The 25,804-nt window shown below is 39.8% G+C and overlaps 1 long non-coding RNA gene across 7 annotated transcripts; it reads right to left on the bottom strand.

Moving 5' to 3' along the window:
• Nucleotides 1-73: 73 nt before the first annotated feature.
• LOC129657613 (uncharacterized) lies at nucleotides 74-24,982 on the bottom strand. Of its 7 annotated transcripts, none has more exons than XR_008716884.1 (5): nucleotides 23,576-24,364; nucleotides 23,262-23,349; nucleotides 22,143-22,202; nucleotides 993-1,313; nucleotides 74-344 (listed from the first exon to the last, which is right to left on the bottom strand). It is a non-coding gene; the product is annotated as an uncharacterized LOC129657613 (long non-coding RNA). The 7 variants fall into 7 exon arrangements; XR_008716882.1 differs by lacking the exon at nucleotides 74-344 and having other exon boundaries at nucleotides 763-1,313; nucleotides 23,576-23,756; nucleotides 24,104-24,982; XR_008716887.1 differs by lacking the exon at nucleotides 993-1,313 and having other exon boundaries at nucleotides 23,576-24,443.
• Nucleotides 24,983-25,804: the final 822 nt, after the last annotated feature.

Below are 25,804 nucleotides of genomic sequence, written 5' to 3'. Positions count from 1 at the left end.
GATTAAAAAACATGATAGAATATTCAGTTCAGTCGCTCAGTCGTGTCCGACTTCTTTGCGACCCCATGAATCGCAGCACGCCAGGCTGCCCTGTCCATCACCAACTCCCGGAGTTCACTCAGACTCACGTCCATCTAGTCAGTGATGCCATCCAGCCATCTCATCCTCTGTCGTCCCCTTCTCCTCCTGCCCCCAGTCCCTCCCAGCATCAGAGTCTTTTCCAATGAGTCAACTCTTAGCATGAGGTGGCCAAAGTACTGGAGTTTCAGCTTCAGCATCATTCTCTCCAAAGAAATCCCAGGGCTGATCTCCTTCAGAATGGACTGGTTGGATCTCCTTAACAGCTATAAAGCATAAAGCAATAAATTGGACAACCTAGAAGAAATGGATAAATTTCTAGAGACATACAATCTACCAGACTGAATCAGGAACAAATAGACAATCTGAAATAGACGAATTTAAAAAAACTCCTAGCAAACAAAAATCCAGGACTAGATAGCTTCACAGGGGAATTCTACCAATATAGAATATATATAGGGAGAAGAGCTAATATCTATCCTTTTCAAAATATTCTAAAAAATTTGAAGCAGAGGGAACACTTCCAAATTCATTCCACAAAGCCGCCATTAATTTGATACTGAAAATAGGCAAAAACAGTACCAAAAAAAATTATAAGCCAATATCTCAGATGAATATAGATATAAAAATCCTCAACAAAATATTAGCAAACTGAATTCAACAATAAATAAAAAAGATCAGACACCATCATCAAGTAGGATTTATTCTAGGGATGGAAGGATGGTTCAAGATCCATAAATCAATCAATGTGATACACCACATTGACAACAGGAGTACAAAAAATACAAATAATAAATGTTGGTAAGGATGTGGAGAAAAGGGAACCCTGGTAGGACATTAGAGGGAATATAAAATGGTACAGTCACTATGGAAAGCAGTATGGAAGTTCCTCAAAACAGTAAAAATAGAACTACCATGCTGCTGCTGCTGCTGCTGCTGCTAAGTCACTTCAGTCGTGTCCGGCTCTGTGCGACCCCACAGACGGCCTCCTACCAGGCTCCTCTGTCCCTGGGATTCTCCAGGCAAGAACACTGGAGTGGGTTGCCATTTCCTTCTCCAATACATGAAAGTGAAAAGTGAAAGTGAAGTCGCTCAGTCGTGTCCGACTCTTAGCAACCTCATGGACTGCAGTCCTCCAGGCTCCTCCGTCCATGGGATTTTCCAGGCAAGAGTACTGGAGTGGGGTGCCATTGCCTTCTCCATATGATCCAGTAATTTCAGTCCTGGGTATTTATCTGGAAAAAAAGTGAAAACACCAATTCGAAAAGATAGATGCACTTCAATGTTTATAGCCAAGATATGGAAACAGCCTAAGAGTCATCAACAAATGAATGGATAAAGATGATGTAGTGTGTGTGTATACAGTGAATGTTGTTCATCTGTTAAAAAGGATGAAAGCCTGCTATTTGCAACAGCAAATATAACAAAACAGAAACAGACTCACAGATATAGAGAACAAACTAGTGGTTACCAGAGGGAAGAGGGAAGCAGGGAGAGGCAAGATAAGGGTAGAGGATTAAGAGGTGTAAACCACTATGAATAAAACAGGCTCTCAGGATATATTGTACAGCACAGGGAATATAGCCAATATTTTATAGTAACTTTACACGGAGTATAATCCATAAAAATATCGAATCTCTGTACTATAAACCTGAAACTAATATTATAAATCAAGTATTCTTCAGTTTTTTAAAAAGGCCCTATTTGTATATGCTAAATTCCATCAGAGTTACTTTGAAAACAATGTATATGAGATAGCCGTACAAAACCATTTCGGACAATGACTTCTTTGGAGGGGTTTTATTTAGTGATAAAAGCTTCTTTTTAAAATTAGATGAATTGTTTTGCAAATTTAATGGAAAAAGCCTGGCTAATCACAGTATGTTCAGGAGTAACTCTTGGGTATGTCCTGAATAATTATAATGCTAGGAAAATGTGCTGAGGTAAACCATTTTTCTACAGGGGCCTCTCCACGTCATGTTAATAAGTCACTTACTGATGAGGTGGATAAAACTGGAGCCTATTATACAGAGTGAAGTAAGCCAGAAAGAAAAACACCAATACAGCATCAGATGAGATCAAATCAGTCGCTCAGTCGTGTCTGACTCTTTGCGACCCCATGAATCGCAGTACGCCAGGCCTCCCTGTCCATCACCAACTCCCAGAGTTCACTGAGACTCACGTCCATCGAGTCAGTGATGCCATCCAGCCATCTCATCCTCTGTCATCCCCTTCTCCTCCTGCCCCAATCCCTCCCAGCATCAGAGTCTTTTCCAATGAGTCAACTATACTAACCCATATATATGGAATTTAGAAAGATGGTAACGATAACCCTGTAAGTGAGACAGCAAAAGAGACACAGATGTATAGAACAGTCTTTTGGACTCTGTGGGAGAGGGCGAGGGTGGGATGATTTGGGAGAATGGCATTGAAACATGTATAATATCATATATGAAACTAATCGCCAGTCCAGGTTCGATGCAGGATACAGGATGCTTGGGGCTGGTGCACTGGGATGACCCAGAGGGATGGTACGGGGAGGGAGGTGGGAGGGGGGTTCAGGATGGGGAACACGTGTACACCCGTGGTGGATTCATGTTGATGTATGGCAAAGCCAATACAATATTGTAAAGTAATTAACCCCCAATTAAAATAAATAAATTTATATTAAGAAAAAATATAAGTCACTTACTAGACCCAGCCCATTAAAAGTATAATTCTGTGTAGCTTGTTAGTTTTACAAAAGGGAAGGCATTCCTCTGACTTCTCTGAGTGCGTGAGATTAAGGTAACCTCAGAGAAAGCTGAAGGGAGAGGAAGTGATGATACAAGCACCAAGCCGTTCACTTGGAATCAACTTAAAACAACTGCTTGACTGCCTCATGAATCATCTAGCACACTGTTTCCAATGAAGACTCTCAGGCTACGTTCAGTAGTTTAATAACTTGAGCCAGCAAATGAACAGCAAGGTCTGGGTGAAAACTTAAACAAAGGACTTCGGATGCAGGTGAGGCCGCCACAGCTAAGTATCATTGCAGACTTAGTACAGGGTTCCAGAATTAAGTACGGGAGCTGATCGGTGCAAAACAACCCATTTAGATTATTATCCAGACTCCAACCTATTTTTATGGTGGTTTGAACCAGTTAATTATTTTAATTTATTTGCCAACAGCTCTTTTTCTAAGTGGAGGATACTCAAGTAAAATTTCTTTTTGTTTCCTTGCTTCCAGCATAAAGGAAATTACTATGCATCCTGCAACAAGTAAACAAGGCCTCCCCCCGCCCCACCCCCACCAAATCTGTTCTTTATTGATAATGGGCATACCGATAACTTGACGTATCAATCTAAGAATGTAATGACTAAACTGACATACAGTTAAAATTTCAAGATCAGAACTACAGTGAGGATACATATCCATGTGTGAGGATATCACACACATACACACACCCCCTTAATTATGACCATCCCGCTGATTTCTTTTCTGCCATGTTTCCACTTAACTCTTACATCTTTATCCCAAGTCCTAACCTTGTGCTTCAGATTTATTTATCCAGATGCCTTCTAGACATCTCTTCCTAGATATCTAACATTCAGCACATCTGACACCAAACTCATGACCTTCCCTTCTAAACCTGGTTCTTCTATTTCTATATCAGTGAAAGGTGGGCTATCAGACCAGACTTCTGGAGCATCCTTGATCTGTAACTTTAACTCATCTCTTCCCCATAGCCAGTTAGTCTGCCAGTCCTGACTATGTTGCCTCCAGACCGTTTCCTTCATTGTATTCTCTTCTGTCTGTCCTGAAGTCACTGTCCTACCTGATCCTTATCTCTTTCCTGGATACCTGCAGTTTCTCTCATATACTCATGTATAGATTTAGTTCTTTTCTCCCCATGTAAATAGTCATGGGTTAACCTTTTCTGCATAATGCCTTTAATTAATTAATTATCCTTACTTTTTTCCCAGTGGGTTTTCCAGACTTATCTCTAGCTAGCATCTTCAAATAAACCTCTCCTACAAAGGTATTTCTTCTCCTTAATCTGCTTTTTTGACGTAGTGCCTTTCCTTTTTGCCTGCTTTTTACATTACTTGTCTCTGCCTATTGAAATCCCACCATTACATCAAAATTCAGCTTCAATCCCAGCAATACTGTTGTTGTTCAGTCGTGTCCGACTCTGCACCCGTGGACTGCAGCACGCCAGGCTCCCCTGTCCTTCACTGTCTCCCACAGTTTGCTCAAACTCACGTCCACTGAGTCAATGATGCTGTCTGTCTCATCCTCTGCCAAAACCCCAGAAAACCCAAACTGAAAACTGTCTGTCCTTCAAGTTCTTGTTGTAATTCCTATCAATTCCAATGATTCTCAGTCCTTAAAGTATGAAGATGACATTCCTAAGTCAAAAAAAGATTTTACCAGCTCCTCTTGCCTTTGACATAATACCTACCACATAGTTATTGTGAGGAATTTATGAGCTAATCCATGTAAAGCCCTTAGCATAGTACTTGCCACATAGCAACTGCTCAATAAATATTAGCTAATATTACTACGTTTGTTATTTCTTACTTTCTCTCTTCTGGATGATAAAATACATGCGTTGTGCTTAGTCACTCAGTCACGTCTGACTCTTTGCGATGCAAGAACTATATGAAGCCCACCAGACTCCTCTGTCCATGAGGATTCTCCAGGCAAGAATACCGGAGTGGGTTGCCATGTCCTTCTCCAGAGGGTCTTCCCAACCCAGGGATTGAACCCAGGTCTCCCACACTGCAGGTGGATTCTTTACCACCAGGTGGATTCTGAGCTACCAGAGAAACCCAAGAATACTGTAGTGGGTAGCCTATCCCTTCTCCAGTGGATCTTCCCAACCCAGTAATCAAACCAGGCTCTCCTTCATTGCAGGTGGATTCTTTACCAGCTGAGCTACCAGGGAAGCCCACAAATACATGAACCTCTGTTTTTTTCCTCACTGTGATTCCTAAAGTTTGTCTATATAAATTGTCTTATTATTATAATGCATTCTACAAACAACAAAAATATCTTTTCCAGGTTAAAAGAGAATGAGATGCTAGGTTAAAAAAAAAGTCAATGAGGGTAAATGTAAAGTTTTTTCTGACATTCCTGTCATGGTTTGTTTTTTGTTTGCTGCTTTTGATATCAATTCCTGATCAGCCAAGATCCTTGAGAGAAAGAAAAAAAAAAATCTTTCATCTGAGTACCCAGTATTTGTGCCCAGATATTATTCTAACTTATCCTAAAAGATCATTTGGCTCCACAGCTCACTTCTAGCATCAATACTGTAGCAAAAAAGAATTCTTGAGGAGATAGAGGTGAGTTCTTGTGATGCATAGCTTTAATATTAGGTTTTCAGCATAACGCAGTGAAAAGTTGCCAGGGCTCTCAATACAACACAAACAGAATGGCCTTCCTGTATCATGGCTCTGGTGGCTGTATCTGTCAATAACAAATGTGTGCTTTTTAATGAAGCTTTCTAATCAAAGAAACTTGACTCCAGCAATACAGACATCTCCCAAAGGATTATTATATTCAAAAGGCCCTAAAACTCTGGAATTTACATATAAAATTCTAAGCTAATTAAACATGTACTTGTCATTCAAAAGTAGTGAATGAAATATTGATCACTAGAAGCATCATTAGATGTAGACCTATTCCTTTACTTTTAAGCTCACAAATAAAACTTCAATTTTTAAGTGTCTGTAATGAAATCTTATGAAAAAAACTTGTCCCTGTGCAAGGAGTTATATTTGTCTATTTGAACTAGATTAAAGGCATTTTGAGGTTTTAGGCCATGGATTTTGGTTTGAACTGTGGGAATTATTTAAACCTCATTTAATTTATATTGCCATTAAATATAATAATAGTGTATAATGCCACTAAAAAGGGTTCTCTTTGTTTAGAATTTTCATGCACTTTACATTTCTGTATTAATCTGCAATTATTTTACAGTAACTGCATTTTAATTATAACAGCATGGTTTTTCTTCAAAACTGTGGTTCTACTTAGTGGATTTATCCAATGTACAGCTCTGAAACTAGAATAAAGCCAGCATCCCTAACAAACAAGATGTTAGAACCTGTTTACATTTCCTTTTTTTTTTTTTTTTTGTTCCATGAAAATTGTTTATCAAGAAAAATCCTTACTATATCTGAAAAGCTGTTTTGGTTCTTATCAAAATATCCCACATTTACATATATATATATATATGTTTATTTTTTAAAGGAATTTTCAGTTTTTTCTGTATTTTGGGCTGCTCCTTAGAGCTTAATTCATAAAGATTTTATTGAGCCTAACCTCTCACAATGAGGTAACAATGGAAACAGCGTGAGACCTTATTTTCTTGGGCTCCAAAACCACTGCAGATGGTGCTTGCAGCCATGAAATTAAAAGACACTTGCTCCTTGGAAGAAAAGCTATGACCAACATAGACAGCACATTAAAAAAGCAGAGACATTACTTTACCAACAAAGGTATGTCTAGTCAAAGCTATGGTTTTTCCATTAGTCATGCATGGATATGAGAGTTGGACTATAAAGGAAGCTAAGCACCAAAGAATTGATGCTTTTGAACTGTGGTGTTGGAGAAGACTCTTGAGAGTCCCTTGGTCTGCAAGGAGATCCAACCAGTCCATCCTAAAGGAAATCAATTCAAATATTCATTGGAAGGACTGATGCTGAAGTTGAAACTCCAATACTTTAGCCAGCTGGTGTGAAGAACTAACTCATTTGAAAAGACCCTGATGCTGGGAAAGATTGGGGGCAGGAGGAGAAGGGGACAACAGAAGATAAGATGATTGGATGACATCACCGACTCAATGGACATGAGTTTGAGTAAACTCCAGGAGTTGGTGATGGACAGGGAGGCCTGGTGTGTTGCGATTAAAGGGATCGCAAAGAGTCAGACACGACTGAGCGACTGAACTGAACTGAACTAAAACTAACTGGGATGGATGAATTTAATTCAGATGACCATTATATCTAGTACTGTGGGCAAGAATCCCTTAGAAAAAATGGAGTAGGCCTCATAGGCAACAAGAGTCTGAAATGCAGCACTTGGGTGCAGTCTCAAAAGTGACAGAATGATATCTGTTCGTTTCCAAGACAAACCATTCAGTATCACAGTAATCCAAGTCTCCAACCACTAATGCTGAAGAAGCTGAAGATGAATGATTCTATGAAGACCTACATAACCTTCTAGAACTAACACCAAAAAAAAGATGTCCTTTTTCATCATAGGGGATTAGAATGCAAAGTAGGAAGTCAAGAGATACCTGGAGTAACAGGCAAGTTTAGTTTTGAAGTACTAAATGAAGCAGGGCAAAGGCTAACACAGTTTTGCCAAGAGAACATACTGGTCATAGCAAACACCCTCTTCCAACAACACAAGGAACAACTCTACATATGGACATCACCAGATGGTCAATACAAAAATCAGATTGATTATATTCTTTGCAGCCAAAGATGGAGAAGCTCTGTACAGTCCACAAAAACAAGACCAGGAGCTGACTGTTGATCAGATTATAAATACCTTATTGCCAAATTCAGACTGAAATTGAAGAAAGTAGGGGAAAACACTAGGCTATTCAGGTATGACCTAAATCAAATCCCTATGATTATACAGTGGAAGTGACAAATAGATTCAAGGGATTAGACCTGATGGACAGAGTGCCTGAAGAACAATAGACAGAGGTTCATGACATTGTATAGGAGGCAGTGATCAAGACCATCCCCAAGAAAAAGAAATGCAAAAAAGCAGAATGGTTGTCTGAGGAGGCTTTACAAAAGCCAAGAAAAGAAGAGAAGCAAAAGGCAAAGAAGAAAAGGAAAGATATACCCATATGAATACAGAGTTCTAAAGAATAGCAAGGAGATATAAGAAAGCCTTCCTAAGTGATCAATGCAAAGAAATAGAGGAAAACAATACAATGGTAAAGACTAGGGATCTCTTCAAGAAAATTAGAGATACCAAGTGAACATTTCATGCAAAGATGGGCACAATAAAGGACAGAAATGGTATGGACCTAACAGAAGGAAAAGGTATCAAGAAGAGGTGGCAAAAATACACAGAAGAACTATACAAAAAAGATCTTAATGACCCAGATAAGCATGATGGTGTGATTCACCTAGAGCCAGACATCCTGGAGTGCAAAGTCAAGTTGGCTTTAGGAAGCATTACCACGAACAAAGCTAGTGATGGTGATGGAGTTCCAGCTGAGTTATTTCAAATCTTAAAAGATGCTGCTGTTAAAATGCTGCACTCAATATGCCAACAAACTTAGAAAACTCAGACAGGTCTGGAAAAGGTCAGTTTTCATCCCAATCCCAAAGAAAGGCAATGCCAAAGAACGCTCAAGCTACTGCACAATTGCACTCATCTCACATGCTAGCAAAGTAATGCTCAAAATTCTCCAAGCTAGGCTTCAACAGTATGTGAACCGAGAACTTCCAGATGTTCAGGCTGGGTTTAGGAAAGGCAGAGGAACCAGAGATCAAATTGCCAATATCCGTTTGATCATAGAAAAAGCAAGTGAATTTCAGAAAAATTCTACTGCTTCCTTGACTCCACTAAAGCCTTTGACTGTGTGGATCACAACAAACTGTGGAAAATTCTTAAAAGATGAGAATACCAGACCACCTGACCTGCTTCCTGAGTAACCTGTATTCAGGTCAAGAAGCAACAGTTAGAACTGGACATGGAACAATGGACTGGTTCAAAATTGGGAAAGGAATATGTCAAGGCTGTACATTGTCACCCTGCTTACTTAACTTTTATGCAGAGTACATCATGTGAAATGCCAGACTAGATGAAGTTCAAGCTGGAATCAAGATTGCTGGGAAAAATATCAATAATCTCAGGTATGCAGATGAGAAATATCAATAACCTCAGCTATGCAGATGACATCACCCTTATGGCAGAAAGTGAAGGGGAACTAAAAAGCCTCTTGATGAAAGTGAAAGTGGAGAGTGAAAAAGTTGGCTTAAAGCTCAACCTTCAGAAAACGAAGATCATGGCATCCGGTCCCATCACTTCATGGGAAATAGATGGGGAAACAGTGTCAGGCTTTATTTTGGGGGGCTCCAAAATCCCTGCAGATGGTGATTGCAGCCATGAAATTAAAAGATGCTTACTTCTTGGAAGGAAAGTTATGACTAACCTAGATAGCATATTGAAAAGCAGAGACATTACTTTGCCAAGAAAGGTCTGTCTAGTCAAGGCTATGGTTTTTCCAGTGGTCATGTGTGGATGTTAGAGTTGGGCCATAAAGAAGGCTGAGCACCAAAGAATTGATGCTTTTGAACTGTGGTGTTGGAGAAGACTCTTGAGAGTCCCTTGGACTGCAAGGAGATCAAACCAGTCAATCCTAAAGAAAATCAATCTTGAATATTCATTGGAAGAACTGATGCTGAAGCTGAAACTCCAATACTTTGGCCACATGATTAAAAGAGCCAACTCAATAGAAAAGACCCTGATGCTGGGAAAGACTGAAGCCAGGAAGAGAAGGGGACAACAGAGGACAAGATGGTTGGATGGCATCACTGACTCAATGGACATAAGTTTGAGCAAGCTCCAGGAGATGGTGAAGGACAGGGAGGCCTGGTGTGCTGTAGTCCAGTGGGTTGCAAACAGTTGGACACAACTGAGCAACTGAGCATCAACAAATTATTAGAGAAATGCAAATAAAGACTACAAGCAGGTATCATCACCTCACACGAGTCAGAATGGCCATCATTAAAAGATCTACAAATAAGAAATGCTAGAGGGAGAAGGCAATGGCACCCCACTCCGGTACTCTTGCCTGGAAAATCCCATGGATGGAGGAGCTTGGAAGTCTGCAGTCCATGGGGTTTCTGAGGGTCGGACACAACTGAGCAACTTCACTTTCACTTTTCAGTCTCATGCATTGGAGAAGGAAATGGCAACCCACTCCAGTGTTCTTGCCTGGAGAATCCCAGGGATGGGGGAGCCTGGTGGGCTGCTGTCTCTGGGGTTGCACAGAGTCAGACACAACTGAAGTAACTTAGCAGAGAGTGTGTGGAGAAAAGGGAACCTTCTGACACTGTTGTTGGTGGGAAAGTAGGCTGGTGAAACCACTATGGAAAACAGTATGAAGGCCCCTCAAAAAACTAAAAATAGTGTTGCTGTATGATCCTGCAATTCCACTCCTGGCCATATATCCAGAGAACACTAATTCGAAAAGATGCATACACCCCAATGTTTATTGCAGCACTATTTACAACAGTCAGGACATGGAAACAATCTAAATAACCATCAATAGATGAATAAAGAAGATGAGGGGGCGGTCCTAAGATGGCAGAGAAATAGGATGGGCAGACCACTTTCTCCCCCACAAATTCATCAAAAGAACATTTGAACGCTGAGTAAATTCCACAAAACAACTTCTAAATGCTGGCAGAGGACATCAAGAACCCAGAAAAGCAGCCCTTTGTCTTTTAAAGGAGATAGGAAAAAATATAAAAGATAAAAAGAGAGAAAAAGAGGTAGGGATGGAGATCCATCCTGGGAAGGGAGTCTTAAAAAAAGAGAAGTTTCCAAACACCAGGAAACACTCTCACTGGCGAGTCTGTGGCTAACCTTGGAACTTCAGAGGGCAACATAACTGGGAGGAAAAACAAATAAATAATTAAAACCCACAGATTTCATGCCAAATGGTAACTCCCAGCAGAGAAGCAGTGCAGAAGCCCACATCCACCACTAGCAAGCAGGGGCTGGGCAGGGAGGCATGGGCTGCATTGCTTAGAGTAAGGACCAGGCCTGAATGCCCCGAGGGCAATCCGAGGGAACTAACTTGCGATAGCAAACCAGACTGTGGGATAGCTATCCTGTGAAAAGCCCTAACCCTAAGACACTGCCAGGCCTGCTCACAGAACAAAGGACTGAGCAGAGCTAGCCAGCTGCGGACCAGTCCATCCCCTGCTGGAGACAGGCAGGTGGGGGCAGCCAGAGCCAGAAGGGGCAATTGCGGCCCCAGAGAGGCATCATCCACCAAACTGCAAGCAGGCTTTGTTGCTAACCAAGACTTCTTGGGATTCTGGATGGTCGACATCCACCAGGCAGGTCTCAGCCAGAGATCAGCTCCCCAGAAGAGACACACAGCACACCTGAGAAGGTGGGCCAGTTTTACACCCAGAAAACCGAGCGGCAGGGACAGGGGAGGCAATAAGTTACAGTGACCGCGCTTGCCAAGCACCTGGTCACCTGAGCTGCTTGGACCTGGGAAGGGCACAAAATGCAGGTCCAATCGAGTCTGCACCTTTGTGGAGTACCCGAGTACCTGAACCTGAGCAGCTTAGACTTGGGAAGTGCACTCAAACCAGGGCCCACCTCAGACAGTTCCTGGCAGAACAACCTAGAGCCTGAGCAGTGTAGACAGGGAAAGCACACACACCATGAGCAGCGGCAAACCCAGTGTGGCCGAGACACTGTGAGCACATGCCAGTGTTCTTTGTTTGCAGTGTTCCTCCCTCCCCACAGCACGACTGGACAAGCGAGCCTTAAAAAGTGTCCACCACCACCCGCTTGTGTCAGGGTGGAAATTAGACACTGAAGAGACCAGCAAACAGAAGCTAAAACAAATGGAGGGAACCGCCTTGGAAATGACAGGTGCAATAGATTAAAACCCTGTAGTTAGCACTGACTACATAGGAAGGGACCTATAGATCTTGATAAGCATAAGCCAGATCAAGGAACTATCTGAAAATTAACTGACCCCACACTGTCCACAACAACACCAGAGAAAATCCTAGATATATTTTTACTATTATCATTTTTTAAATTAAAAATTTTTTTTATTTTTAAGTCCTCTATTACTCCTTTAATTTCATTTTTATAACCTATTACTTAGCAAAAAAAAGACCCTATTTTTTAAAGCAAACTTCATACATATATATTGTATAATTTTTGTGACTTTGTTTTTTTCTTTAATATTGTGTTTTTGAGAATCCAACCTCTACTCTAGACTTTTCATCTTTGCTTTTTGATATTTGCTATCAATTTTGTACCTTTAAGAACCCAATCTTTGGTATCCATTTTTACTTGGGAGCGAGATTACTGGCTTGACTGCTATCTCCCCCTTTGAACTCTACTTTTTCTCTACTAGGTCACCTCTATCTCCTCCCTCCCCCTTCTCTTTTCTACCCAACTCTGTGAATCCCTTTGTGTGTTCCGAGTTGTGGAGAATACTTAGGGAACTGATTACTGGCTGGATCTGTCTCTCTCCTTTTGATTCCCCCCTTTATCCTCCTGGCCACCTCTGTCTCCTTCCTCCCTCTTCTCTTCTCTGTATAACTCCATGAACATCTCTGAATGGTCCAGACTGTGGAGAGCACATAGGGAAGTGATTACTGGCTAGCTTGCTCTCTCCCCTTTTGATTCCCCCTCTTCTCCTCCTGGTCACCTCTATCTCCCTCCTCCCTCTTCTCTTCTCCATGTAACTCTGTGAACCTCTCTGGGTGTCCCTCACTGTAGAGAAACTTCATCTTTAACCTAAATGTTTTATCATCAATGCTGTATAGATAGAGAAGTCTTGAGGCTATTGTAAGAATAAGACTGAAAACCAGAGGCAGGAGGCTTAAGTCCAAATCCTGAGAACACCAGAGAACCCCTGAAATCCAGGGAACATTAATCGATAAGAGCTCATCAATGCCTCCATACCTCCAGTGAGACCAAGCACCAACCAAGGGCCAACAAGTTCCAGAGCAAGACATACCATGCAAATTCTCCAGAAACACAGGAACATAGCACTGAGCTTTAATATACAGGCTGCCCAAAGTTACACCAAACCCATTGACATCTCATAACTCATTGCTGGACACTTCATTGCACTCCAGAGAGAAGAAATCCAGCTCTACCCCCCAGAACACTGACACAAGCTTCCCTAACCAGGAAATCTTGACAAGACACCCATCCAACCTGACCCACAGCGAGGAAACTCCACAATAAAGAGAACTCCACAAAGTGCCAGAATAGGGAAAGCCCACCCCAAACACAGCAATATAAACAAGATGAAAAGGCAGAGAAATACCCAGCAGATAAAGCAACAGGATAAATGCCCACCAAACCAAACAAAAGAGGAAGACAGAGGGAATCTACCTGATAAAGAATTCCAAATAATGATAGTGAAAATGATCTTGAAAACAAAATGGAGTTACAGATAAATATCCTGGAGATAAGGATTGAGAAGATGCAAGAAAGGTTTAACAAGGACCTAGAAGAAATAAAAAAGAGTCAATATATAATGAATAATGCAATAAATGAGATCAAAAACACTCTGGAGGAAGCCAACAGTAGAATAACTGAGGCAGAAGATAGGATAAGTGAGATAGAAGATAGAATGGTAGAAATAAATGAAACAGAGAGGAAAAAAGAAAAACGAATTAAAAGAAATGAGGACAATCTCAGAGACCTCTGGGACAATGTTAAATGCCCCAACATTCGAATCATAGGAGTCCCTGAAGAAGAAGACAAAAAGAAAGACCATGAGAAAATACTTGAGGAGATAATAGTTGAAAACTCCTTAAAATGGGGAAGGAAATAATCACCCAAGTCCAAGAAACCCAGAGAGTCCCAAACAGGATAAACCCAAGGCAGAACACCCCAAGACACATATTAATCAAATTAACAAAGATCAAACACAAAGAACAAATATTAAAAGCACGAAGGAGAAAACAATAAATAACACATAAGGGGATTCCCATAAGGATAACAGCTGATCTTTCCATAGAAACTCTTCAGGCCGGGAGGGAATGGCAGGACGTACTTAAAGTGATGAATGAAAATAAGTTACAGCCCAGATTACTGTACCCAGCAAGGATCTCATTCAAATATGAAGGAGAAATCAAAAGCTTTACAAAAAAGCAAAAGCTGAGAGAATTCAGCACCACCAAACCAGCTCTCCAACAAATGCGAAAGGATCTTCTCTAGACAGGAAACACAGAAAGGGTGTATAAACTCGAACCCAAAACAATCAAGTAAATGGCAATGGGATCATACTTATCAATAATTACCTTAGATGTAAGTGGGTTGAATGTCCCAACCAAAAGACAAACACTGGCTGAAAGGATACAAAAACAAGACCCCTATATATGTTGTCTACAAGAGACCAACCTCAAAACAGGGGACACATACAGACTGAAAGTGAAGACCTGGAAAAAGATATTCCATGCAAATAGAGACCAAAAGAAAGCAGGAGTAGCAATATTCATATCAGATAAAATAGACTTTAAAACAAAGGCTGTGAAAAGAGACAAAGAAGGACACTACATAATAATCAAAGGATCAATCCAAGAAGAAGATATAACAATTATAAATATATATGCACCCAACATAGGAGCACAACAATATGTATGACAAATGCTAACAAGTATGAAAGGGGAAATTAACAATAACACAATAATAGTGGGAGACTTTAATACCCCACTCACACCTATGGATAGATCAACTAAACAGAAAGGAAACAAGGAAACAAACTTTAAATGATACAATAGACCAGTTAGACCTAATTTATATCTATAGGACATTTTACCCCCAAAACAATGAATTTCACCTTTTTCTCAAGTGCACACGGAACCTTCTCCAGGATAGATTACATCCTGGGTCATAAATCTAGCCTTGGTAAATTCAAAAAAATTGAAATCATTCCAAGCATCTTTTCTGACCACAATGCAGTAAGATTAGATCTCAATTACAGGGAAAAAACTATTAAAAATTCCAACATATGGAAGCTGAACAACATGCTGCTGAATAACCAACAAATCACAAAAGAAATCAAAATATGCATAGAAACAAATGAAAATTAAAACTCAACAACCCAAAACCTATGGGACACTGTAAAAGCAGTGCTAAGGGGAAGGTTCATAGCAATACAGGCATACCTCAATAAATAAGAAAAAAAGTCAAATAAATAACCTAACTCTACACCTAAAGCAACTAGAAAAGGAAGAAATGAAGAACCCCAGGGTTAGTAGAAGGAAACAAATCTTAAAAATTAGGGCAGAAATAAATGCAAAAGAAACAAAAGAGACGATAGCAAAAATCAACAAAGCCAAAAGCTGGTTCTTTGAGAAGATAAATAAAATTGACAAATCATTAACAAGACTCATCAAGAAACAAAGGGAGAAAAATCAAATCAATAAAATTAGAAATGAAAATGGAGAGATCACAACAGAGGAATACAGAAATACAAAGGATCATAAGAGACTACTATCAGCAACTATATGCCAATAAAATGGACAACTTGGAAGAAATGGACAAATCCTTAGAAAAGTATAACTTTCCAAAACTGAACCGGGAAGAAATAGAAAATCTTAACAAACCCATCACAAGCACGGAAATTGAAACTAATCAGAAATCTTCCAGCAAACAAAAGCCCAGGACCAGATGGCACCACAGCTGAATTCTACCAAAAATTTAGAGAAGTGCTAACACCTATCCTACTCAAACTCTTCCAGAAAATTGCAGAGGAAGGTAAATTTCCAAAATCATTCTATGAGGCCACCATCACCCTAATACCAAAACCTGACAAAGATGCCACAAAAAAAAAAAAAAGAAAGAAAGAAAACTACAGCCCAATGTCACTGATGAACATAGATGCAAAAACCCTCAACAAATTCTGGCAAACAGAATCCAACAACACATTAAAAAGATCATACATCATGACCAAGTGGGCTTTATCCCAGAGATGCAAGGATTCTTCAGTATCCGCTAATCAATCAATATAATACACCACATTAACAAATTGAAAAATAAAAACCATATGATTATCTCAATAGATGCAGAGAAAGCCTTTGACAAAATTCAACATCCATTTATGATAAAAACCCTCCAGAAAGCAGGAATAGAAGGAACATACCTCAAAATAATAAAAGCTATATACGATAAACCCACAGCAAACATTTTCCTCAATAGTGAAAAATTGAAAGCATTTCCCCTAAAGTCAGGAACAAGACAAGGGTGCCCACTTTCACCATTACTATTCAACATAGTTTTGGAAGTTTTGGCCAAACAATCAGAGAAGAAAAATAAATAAAAGGAATCCAGATTGGAAAAGAAGAAGTAAAACTCTCACTGTTTGCAGATGATATGATCCTCTACATAGAAAACCCTAAAGACTCCACCAGAAAATTACTAGAGCTAATCAATGAATATAGTAAAGTTGCAAGATATAAAATTAATACACAGAAATCCCTTGCATTCCTATACACTAACAATTAGAAAACAGAAAGAGAAATTAAGGACACAATTCCATTCACAATTGCAACAAAAAGAATAAAATACTTGAGAATATATCTACCTAAAGAAACAAAAGATCTATATATAGAAAACTATAAAACACCAGTGAAAGAAATCAAAGAGGACACAAATAGGTGGAGAAATATACCATGTTCATGGATCGGAAGAATCAATATAGTGAAAATGAGTATACTACCCAAAGCAATCTATAGAATCAATGCAATCCCTATCAAGCTACCAATGGTATTCTTCACAGAGCTAGAACAAATAATTTCACCATTTGTATGGAAATACAAAAAACTTCGAATAGCCAAAGCAATCTTGAGAAAAAAGAATGGAAGTGAAGGAATCAACCTGCCCGACTTCAGGCTCTACTACAAAGCCACAGTCATCAAGACAGTATGGTACTGGCACAAAGACAGAAATATAGATCAATGGAACAAAATAGAAAGCCCAGAGATAAATCCACGCACCTATGGACACCTTATCTTTGACAAAGGAGGCAAGAATATACAATGGAGAAAAGACAATCTCTTTAACAAGTGGTGCTGGGAAAACTGGTCAACCACTTGTAAAAGAATGAAACTAGAACACTTTCTAACACCATACACAAAAATAAACTCAAAATGAATTAAAGATCTAAATGTAAGACCAGAAACGGTAAAACTCCTAGAGGAGAACATAGGCAAAACACTCTCCAACATAAATCACAGCAGAATCCTCTATGACCCACCTCCAAGAATATTGGAAATAAAAGCAAAAATAAACAAATGGGACCTAATTAAAATTAAAAGCTTCTGCACAACAAAAGAAACTATAAGCAAGGTGAAAAGACAGACTTCAGAATGGGAGAAAATAAGAGCAAATGAAGCAACTGACAAATAATTAATCTCAAAAATATACAAGCAACTCCTGCAGCTCAATTCCAGAAAAATAAATGACCCAATCAAAAAATGAGCCAAAGAACTAAATAGACATTTCTCCAAAGAAGACATACAGGTGGCTAACAAACACATGAAAAGATGCTCAACATCACTCATTATCACAGAAATGCAAATCAAAACCACTATGAGGTACCATTTCATACCAGTCAGAATGGCTACTATCCAAAAGTCTACAAGCAATAAATGCTGAAGAGGGTGTAGAGAAAAGGGAACCCTCTTACACTGTTGGTGGGAATGCAAACTAGTACAGTCACTATGGAGAGGAGTGTGGAGATTCTTTAAAAAACCAGAAATAGAACTGCCATATGATCCAGCAATCCCACTGCTGGGCATACACACTGAGGAAACCAGAAGGGAAAGAGACACGTGTACCCCAGTGTTCATCGCAGCACTGTTTATAATAGCCAGGACATGGAAGCAACCTAGGTGTCCATCAGCAGACGAATGGATAAGAAAGCTGTGGCACATATACACAATGGAGTATTACTCAGCCATTAAAAAGAATGCATTTGAATCAGTTCTAATGAGGTGGATGAAGCTGGAGCCTATTATACAGAGTGAAGTAAGCCAGAAAGAAAAACACCAATACAGTATACTAACACATATATATGGAATTTAGAAAGATGGTAACGATAACCCTGTATGTGAGACAGCAAAAGAGACACAGATGTACAGAACAGTCTTTTGGACTCTGTGGGAGAGGGCGAGGGTGGGATGATTTGGGAGAATGGCATTGAAACATGTATATTATCATATGTGAAATGAATCACCAGTACAGGTTCGATGCATGATACAGGATGCTTGGGTCTGGTGCACTGGGATAACCCAGAGGGATGGGATGAGGAGAGAGGTTGGAGGGGGGATTCAGGATGGAGAACACATGTACACCCATGGCAGATTCATGTCAATGTATGGCAAAACCAATACAATATTGTAAAGTAATTAGCCTCCAATTGAAATAAATAAATTTATATCAAAAAAAGAAGATGAGGTATATAGATATACAGATAAAATGGAATATTACTTGGCCATAAAAAGAATGAAAAATGCCATTTGCAGCAATATGGATGAACCTAGAGATTATCATCCTATGTGAAGGCAGTCAGACAGAAAAAGACAAATATTATGATATCACTCTCATTGGAATCTTAAAACTGATATAAATGAACTTACTTATAAAATGGAAACAGACTCACAGACATTGAAAACAAACTTATGGTTACCAAAGGGGAAAGTGAGTGGGAGGACAGATAAATTAGGAGCTTGAGATTAGCAGATACACAGTACTATAAATAAAATAAACAGCAAGGTCCTACTGTATAGCACAGGGAACTATATTCGGCATCTTGGAATAAGCTATAATGGAAAATAAAAAATAATCATTCTCTATCAACTCAGGTAATTCAGGCCTCTCAAATATAATTTATGTCAGAAACTAAAGGCAGGATAAATTCTTAATTCTATCCTTAAATGATTTTCCGAGTATCTATCTGGTGCAGCCATGACTTCCAAAGGTGACAAATGAGTTTTGAGATTTTTTTTTTCCCCTTTCACTCTCTTATTTTCATTATCTTTATTAACTCATGGGTTTTTATACTTTCCATATTTTTCAACCAATTGTAGTCATTATTCTCTTCTGGCTACTCAGCTTTTCCCATCTTTAGGCAGTGAGCACCCTTTGGGACTGCTGCTGTGTCCCTGTTGCATGTCCTCAGAAGTCTCTGAGAGGTTCCTCTCCTTCAGCCAAAACAGAAAGTCCCAAGCTCACCTGTGCTTTTCCTCATCCAGACCCAGAATCAACCATCTCTCTAAGGAGTCACAGTTACTCTTAGTGGGGGAAAGTTCCAATTTTTTTTCTACTCTAAAATACATTTCAAAATGAAGCTGAATTTAACTACATTATCAATTTGAAAATCAACTTATTTCAAAGACTAAAAACCCATTTACATGCTGCTCCCAAAAGATGTTTTAATTAATATAATAATCACCAGGCACACACAAGTAAGATTATCAAAGCACTTTGGGCATTTTATCACTGGTTCTGCAATATTCCCATTAATTTGGTACAAGATAGTTTTATCCCCATCTAACAAGGTGAGCTGAATAGAAAAGCAGAAACTTAATTGCACAGAATATTAGATGCATGTAAACCTTAAGGCATGAGTCGTGTTCTCTCACAATTAACGAAAAGCTAGTCAAGACTTTAAAGAAATTGTACAAAGCATCCAAAAACTATTATGCAAATAATACTTAACTGGCAGTTCTTTGATTAAATGTTAGTTAAGTAACTTAAAAGAAGTGTTTTGAGCATAATTTTGAATTTTTATTTCACATAAAAATAAAGATTAGCCAGGGAGGTAAAGTATTGGCTAGAGCAAACATTCATTCATTTAGTCAATATATATTTATGTACTTAGAAACATAAAACACTAACACTTAGTCTTTTGGGTTGTGATGTTTTAAATTTTTAGAGATAGAATACTTTTCCTGTGACTTTAAATTAATTACATTTGAATTATCCCACAACTGTCAAAGGTAGGATTACAGTATCATGATCTCTTCAAGATATAAGAAGAAGAAATTGGTCTAATTTCTCTAGATATCAAATCCCTTGAGTTCCTTGGCATTTGGCAGTTGTTGTCTCTTGTTTTACACTGTGGGTTGGGGTAAGGTTTTCAAGCTATAAATCTGGGTTATTCTCATTTTGGTTGCCAGCTTGTCTCTATCACCATCGGAACCAGCCCCAGCCACCTCATTGTCAGGCATCTACTGTACCAGAGAGTCAACCCAAGCTGAACATATTCCTCCCCAGAGGGCTTTCTCGGGCTGAAAGGCCCTGGAGACTTCCAATAGGACAGTTTCACCATTGGAGTCTGTCTCTGTCAGCAGACACCTTATCACCCGCACTGTTACTTTTCAGCTTTTTCAGTTTACAGGGCACCATTGTGGAAAGAGCTCTGTTCCAGAAAGTGAACATCCTAGGCTCCCATGAAGTCCCTCTTTGAACTATGGCCCCTGATTATGCACAAGCCTCTGATCCTCAAAAATCCAATAAATTCACATTAGCAAAGAGAAACACACTCAAGGTCAGATCCAGGCGACTTCATATACATCACTGCGCTTCGGGTCTTTTTAGTTGGTACAAACCCAATTGATACAATGAGATGGAGAATTTAGGAAAATGGATGGAAAAAAAAAACACAGTAATTGAGAACTTAGACACCATCCATCATCGCAACCTGACTTTTTCAAAATATATGGGTTGCCAAACAGGGTTGACTGAATTCACCAGAAAATAATCCAGTGCTTCACTCAAACTTTTTGCTGGGACACTGCCTTTCTTCAAAGTAATTTGAATGATATAAGCCTACAAATGCCTCCTCCCGGTTAAGGTTATGCTTTTGGAGGCTGTGTAGCAAAATAGAAAAAGAGCATGTGCTCTAGAGTTAAACTATCTGGACTGAAATCTTACTCTATCACTAATTAACTGTGTGACCATGGGCATGTTGCTTAACCTCTCTTTGTCTCAATTTCCTTATCTATCAAATGTGGGTGGTAAAAGTACCTCCCTTTGGCCGCCATGGTGGTCCGGTGGCTAAGACTCTGAGCTCCCAAGGCAGGGGGCTCAGGTTCGATCCCTGGTCAGGGAACTAGAACCCACATACCACAACTAAGACCTGTAGCAGCCAAATAAATAAAAATAAATATAATATTAAAAAGTACATCCCTCATAAGCAAAGGGCGTTTCAGATAGCGTTTGGTACAGCCTGAGCCCTCAATAAATATTGGCTAGTATGCATCAAACCAAGCTGCCATTCCTGACCAAAAAAAAAGAGAACTGTGATTTCTTTCAACATATCACCATCACCCTTCATCACCCACCACCAAAAGCTCATGAGTCACTACATTTTTACAGATTATACAGCACCTGTGGGGACAGTTAAATTTTCAAGGCAGTCCAATAGAGAAACCATAACTTCCACATATTTCTAGAACACTTTCTTCGAGTTAGTGCCTATCCAGTTGCAGATCAATCAAACCACTGCTGAGCCAGTATTGCTCTCCTGAGAGCTGTTCAAACCTTCTGTCTCCTGGCAGGCAAAGCGATCTACCTCTTCGGTGGATTTTTTTTTCCCCCCTGAAAGGTCATTATCTACTTGTGGCCTTAAACTTACACTGAAATGTGTAAGTCTCTCTTTTTAACAGGATTCTTCAGGCTACTTGTCCTACACCACAGACCTCAGCAGCTCTCACTTCTAATTCTCACAGCCAATGACTTGAACAAAGATTGAGCACTTCCTCAACAAAGATTGAGCACTTCCTCAACAAAGATTGAGCACTTCCTGTCTGCATGATTGCTGCAACTGTTATAATATTTTCATAAGAAAAATTTATAAATGGGTTTTACTCAATGCAAAATTTCCCCTAAATTCCTTCACGTATGCCGAATATGGGAAGAAAATTAGAGTTACCTTCAGAAAAGTACTTTTTTTTTTCGTTTTCTGCCATGAGGACTAGTCAGAGTAGCTTGAAACTATGAGAACATGCCTGAGATGTATTTGCTTGTCAACTATAAATAGATTCACATTTCTGGTTTAATAGATCACTCTGGAAGTTTCCCAGCAGCTTTCAGAAAAGCAATTTCTCAGGTGTTTCCATGAAATTATTGAGACAAAATGGATTTTTCTACCCAAAATGTTAATTCTGGTTCACATACTGAAGCATGTATTTTGGTAAATATATAATGTAATACTGTATCCTTCTTCACTAGCTGTAAGCAGGAGACAGGAGATAATTCACTGAATGGAAAACCTTTGCCTGGACTGTAGCTGACCAAAAAAAAAAAGTGTTCTTACCTCAGAAGCCAACAGACAGGCATACTTAGGAGAGGAGTGTGGGGGGATTCATCGGGAGGCCTATGGGGAATGGGAAGAAAAAATTATTACAATGCACCTTTTTATTAACACTCTGTTTAATAAATTCACTTGTTTTTCCCATTCAAATTAAAAGACTGTTCCACTTGGACACAGTTTAACATTAAGGAAAATATAGCCTTTAGTAGGAGGAAAGAACTGGCATCAGTTTCACAACAACAGGTAAAGGGAAACTTTCTAGTTGTAAAACTGGGAAACTTTCTGGTTGTAAAACTACAAACTACTTTTCCATAATATTCTCCATCATGTCAATGGATAACAGTTTTCTAATGATGGGTACTCCACTCCCTTTACAACCTGGTGCACCCATGCCCCTAGTCACTGTGTTATAACTAAGGAAAACAATTTCAGTGATATAAACAAAGTCAGGACAGAGTCTCCACTTGAGGAACTGCAAAATGGATCAGAAGGTGGGATGCTTTCAGAGAATAAAAAATAAGAAAAATTTTGGTAAAGGAAGAGAAAAATAGAAAACATGATTGGCTGGGCCACACAGTTAACCCGGGATGAAAGAACAAGGAAATAAGTAGAGTCCAGAGTCGTCTGGGCGTGTGGGGATTGGTTGGCTGGATGTAATGCATTTCTGGTCAAGAGGGGACTTTACAGGGACACATAAGGTATCTAAGTATCTGTTTGCTGATAAAGTACCCCAGGCAGGCTCCTTCCTGGGCCTAGAAATTCAATTCAACAGCTGATAACAACTCAATGGAGAGCTGCCCACTGCTGGGTGTGTGCTGAGGGGGTTGGGGACCAAAAAGGCAGACAACCATCAGATACTGACTAAAGGTGAAACAGAAGACCAGTCTTCTCACCTCAGGAGAGGTGAGTCCTTCAGGGCAATTCCTGCCCCAGATTTTCCACACTAGAAAGCTGGTCTCTAGCTCTGCCCTATCCCTGCCTCCTCTCCTCTTCTCTAGAAAGCTTTCTTCCAATAAACAACCAGAACACGAAACCCCACGCAGGCTCCTTCTGGGGAATCTAACCCGGTGTTGTGTTTGACCCTAGGAAGCAATGCCGAGGGTGGACGCTCTGCCTCCCTACCTGGCCGGTTGGAAAGGAGGCTCGCTTCATTGGTAGGGCCGGGGGAAGGCTACTAGTTCTCAGGCAGGCTGATTGCTGAGATTTTAACCTGTGGAGAACTGCAATGAGATTCAGGTGGAGAGCTGTGCGTTAACTGGTTCAATGAGCTAGGCATTTAGGGTATGTGGGAAACAGTAAAGCCAGAGGAATTTAAAAAGAAAATGACTGGCAGATCTATTAACCAACAATTTAAAGCAAAGTTTGAGAGCAAAAAAGAAAAAAACCTCTGACAGTCTTTTACAGGGACCCTCCTCTCCCAAAGTTAGAAGACTTACTTGTAAGAACAGCAGAAGTTGAGAGAATGGGTTCCCAGCAAAGGCCAAAGTCAGGGCCCTAATGGGGAAGACGTTTCTCCCCATTGCTGCATTTCTCTTTGTGGGATGCAGTCTCTGGCACGCTTTCCCGTGGGGGTGACTCCCAGCTGCACCATCATTATGTCTTATCAGCTCAGCATCTCTGCAAAAACAAAGGGAAGAACTCTATCTCAGGGAATTTCCTGCTGGTTCAGTGATAAAGAATCTGCCTGCCAAGCAGCAGGTGAGGGTTCAATCCCGGGGTAGTGGGGTGGGGTGCTGGGAAGATCCCCTGAAGAAGGAAATGGCAACCCACACCAGTCTTCTTGCCTGGGAAATCCCATGGACAGAGGAGCCTGGTGGGTCACAAAGAATTGGACACAACTTAGCAACCAACCAAACAACAAACTTGAGAGAGCAGAAATCCCAGGAAAGAATGTTATTATCCTGATTGAGATCAAGTGTCCATTTCTGTAACCAGTCAATGTAAACTGAGGGATGAGAGATTACCTAAAGAAAGAACAAAAAGGAGAAAGGAGCCAAGACTACCAATAAGATAACCATCCTTTCCTGAAGGCACAGAGCTTTCTGATTTCTAGAGATATTAACTTCCCTGCCTCATCCTCATTGGAATAATCTTGGCCTACAGGAATATTTCCCTTCTTTAGGCTGACTGATTCTCCTACAACAACAATAATAGTTCAGTTCAGTAGCTCAGTCGTGTCCGACCCTTTGCAACCCCATGAATCGCAGCACGCCAGGCTGCCATGTCCATCACTAACTCCCGGAATTCACCCAGACTCACGTCCATCGAGTCAGTGATGCCATCCAGCCATCTCATCTTCTGTCGTCCCCATCTCCTCCTGCCCCCAATCCCTCCCAGCATCAGAGTCTTTTCCAATGAGTCAACTCTTCACATGAGATGGCCAAAGTACTGGAGTTTCAGCTTTAGCATCATTCCTTCCAAAGAAATCCCAGGGCTGATGTCCTTCAGAATGGTCCGGTTGGATCTCCTTGCAGTCCAAGGGACTCTCAAGAGTTGGTGGAAATATAAAATGGTACAACCATTTTAGAAAAAATATCGGTGTCTTATAAAACTAAAAGATACACCTAGAATTAGAATCCTACCTGAGAGAAATAAAAATATATCTCCACAAAAAGACTGGCATAAGGATGATCATAGAGGCTTTATTCATAATGGTTAAAAACTGGAAACAGACAAGAGAATGGAAGCAAACTGTGGTGTGTTAACATAATAGAGCACTATTCAGCAACATAAAGGAATACAGTACCAGTGAGCACAGAAAAATAGGAATGAGGAAAAAATTAGGCTAAGTGAAAGAAGTCTTACACAAAAGAGTACATATCATGATCCTAGTTAACTGAGGTTCTGGAATAGGTAAACTCATCTATGGTGAAAAAATCAGAACTGTGGTTCCCTGGAGATGAGGGTGGACAGAGATGAAGGAGGACCAGGCAAAAGGGAGCTTTCTGCAGTGATTCTGTATTTTTACAGGAGTTTGGGTTATAATACATAATCATTTTTGTCTACTCAGTAAATTTTGCTAATATAAAAAAAATAAACTAAATAGATAATCAACAAGGACCTACTGTACAGCACAAGGAATGCTACTCAATATTCTGTAATAACCTGTATGGGAAGAGAATCTGAAAAAGAAGAGATATGTGTATATGTATAACTGAATCATTTTGCTATACCCCTGAAACTAACACAACATGGTATATCAACTATACCCCATATAAAATAAAAAAAAATTTTTAATGTAAAAAACGAAAAAGGAAAAAGAAACTATTAGCAAGTATAGAACTCTCATTAATAACCTGCACACAGAAGGGTTTTAGGAGAAATGCGCCATTGTCTGCAATGCATTAAAAATAAGATGAGCTGATGGCTCCATCAAGGGGTGGCTAGAAGTTTAGATATGCGATGAAGCAAGCACAGTGAAATGTTAGTGGAGAATCGAAGTGGCAGGTTTACAGCTGTTCACTGTAAAATTCTTTACAACTGACTGCATTTCAAAAATTTCCATAATTAAATGTTGGATGAAAAGTAAATACCTAACCATTAAAATAGTTCACCTAGCTAACACTCGAAAGCACTTCACCTCCCTTTAGTAGTCCATGTTCAGAGCCTGCAAACACTGCTGAAGCAGAAATTTGCTTTTTCTTCACATCCAGATTCGCAAAAGA

This window comes from Bubalus kerabau, chromosome 7 (genome assembly GCF_029407905.1).
Source record: "Bubalus kerabau isolate K-KA32 ecotype Philippines breed swamp buffalo chromosome 7, PCC_UOA_SB_1v2, whole genome shotgun sequence".
Classification (NCBI taxonomy): domain Eukaryota; kingdom Metazoa; phylum Chordata; class Mammalia; order Artiodactyla; family Bovidae; genus Bubalus; species Bubalus kerabau.
The sequence above is the reverse complement of the archived record's forward strand: the minus strand, read 5'-3'. Positions and strand labels throughout refer to the sequence as shown.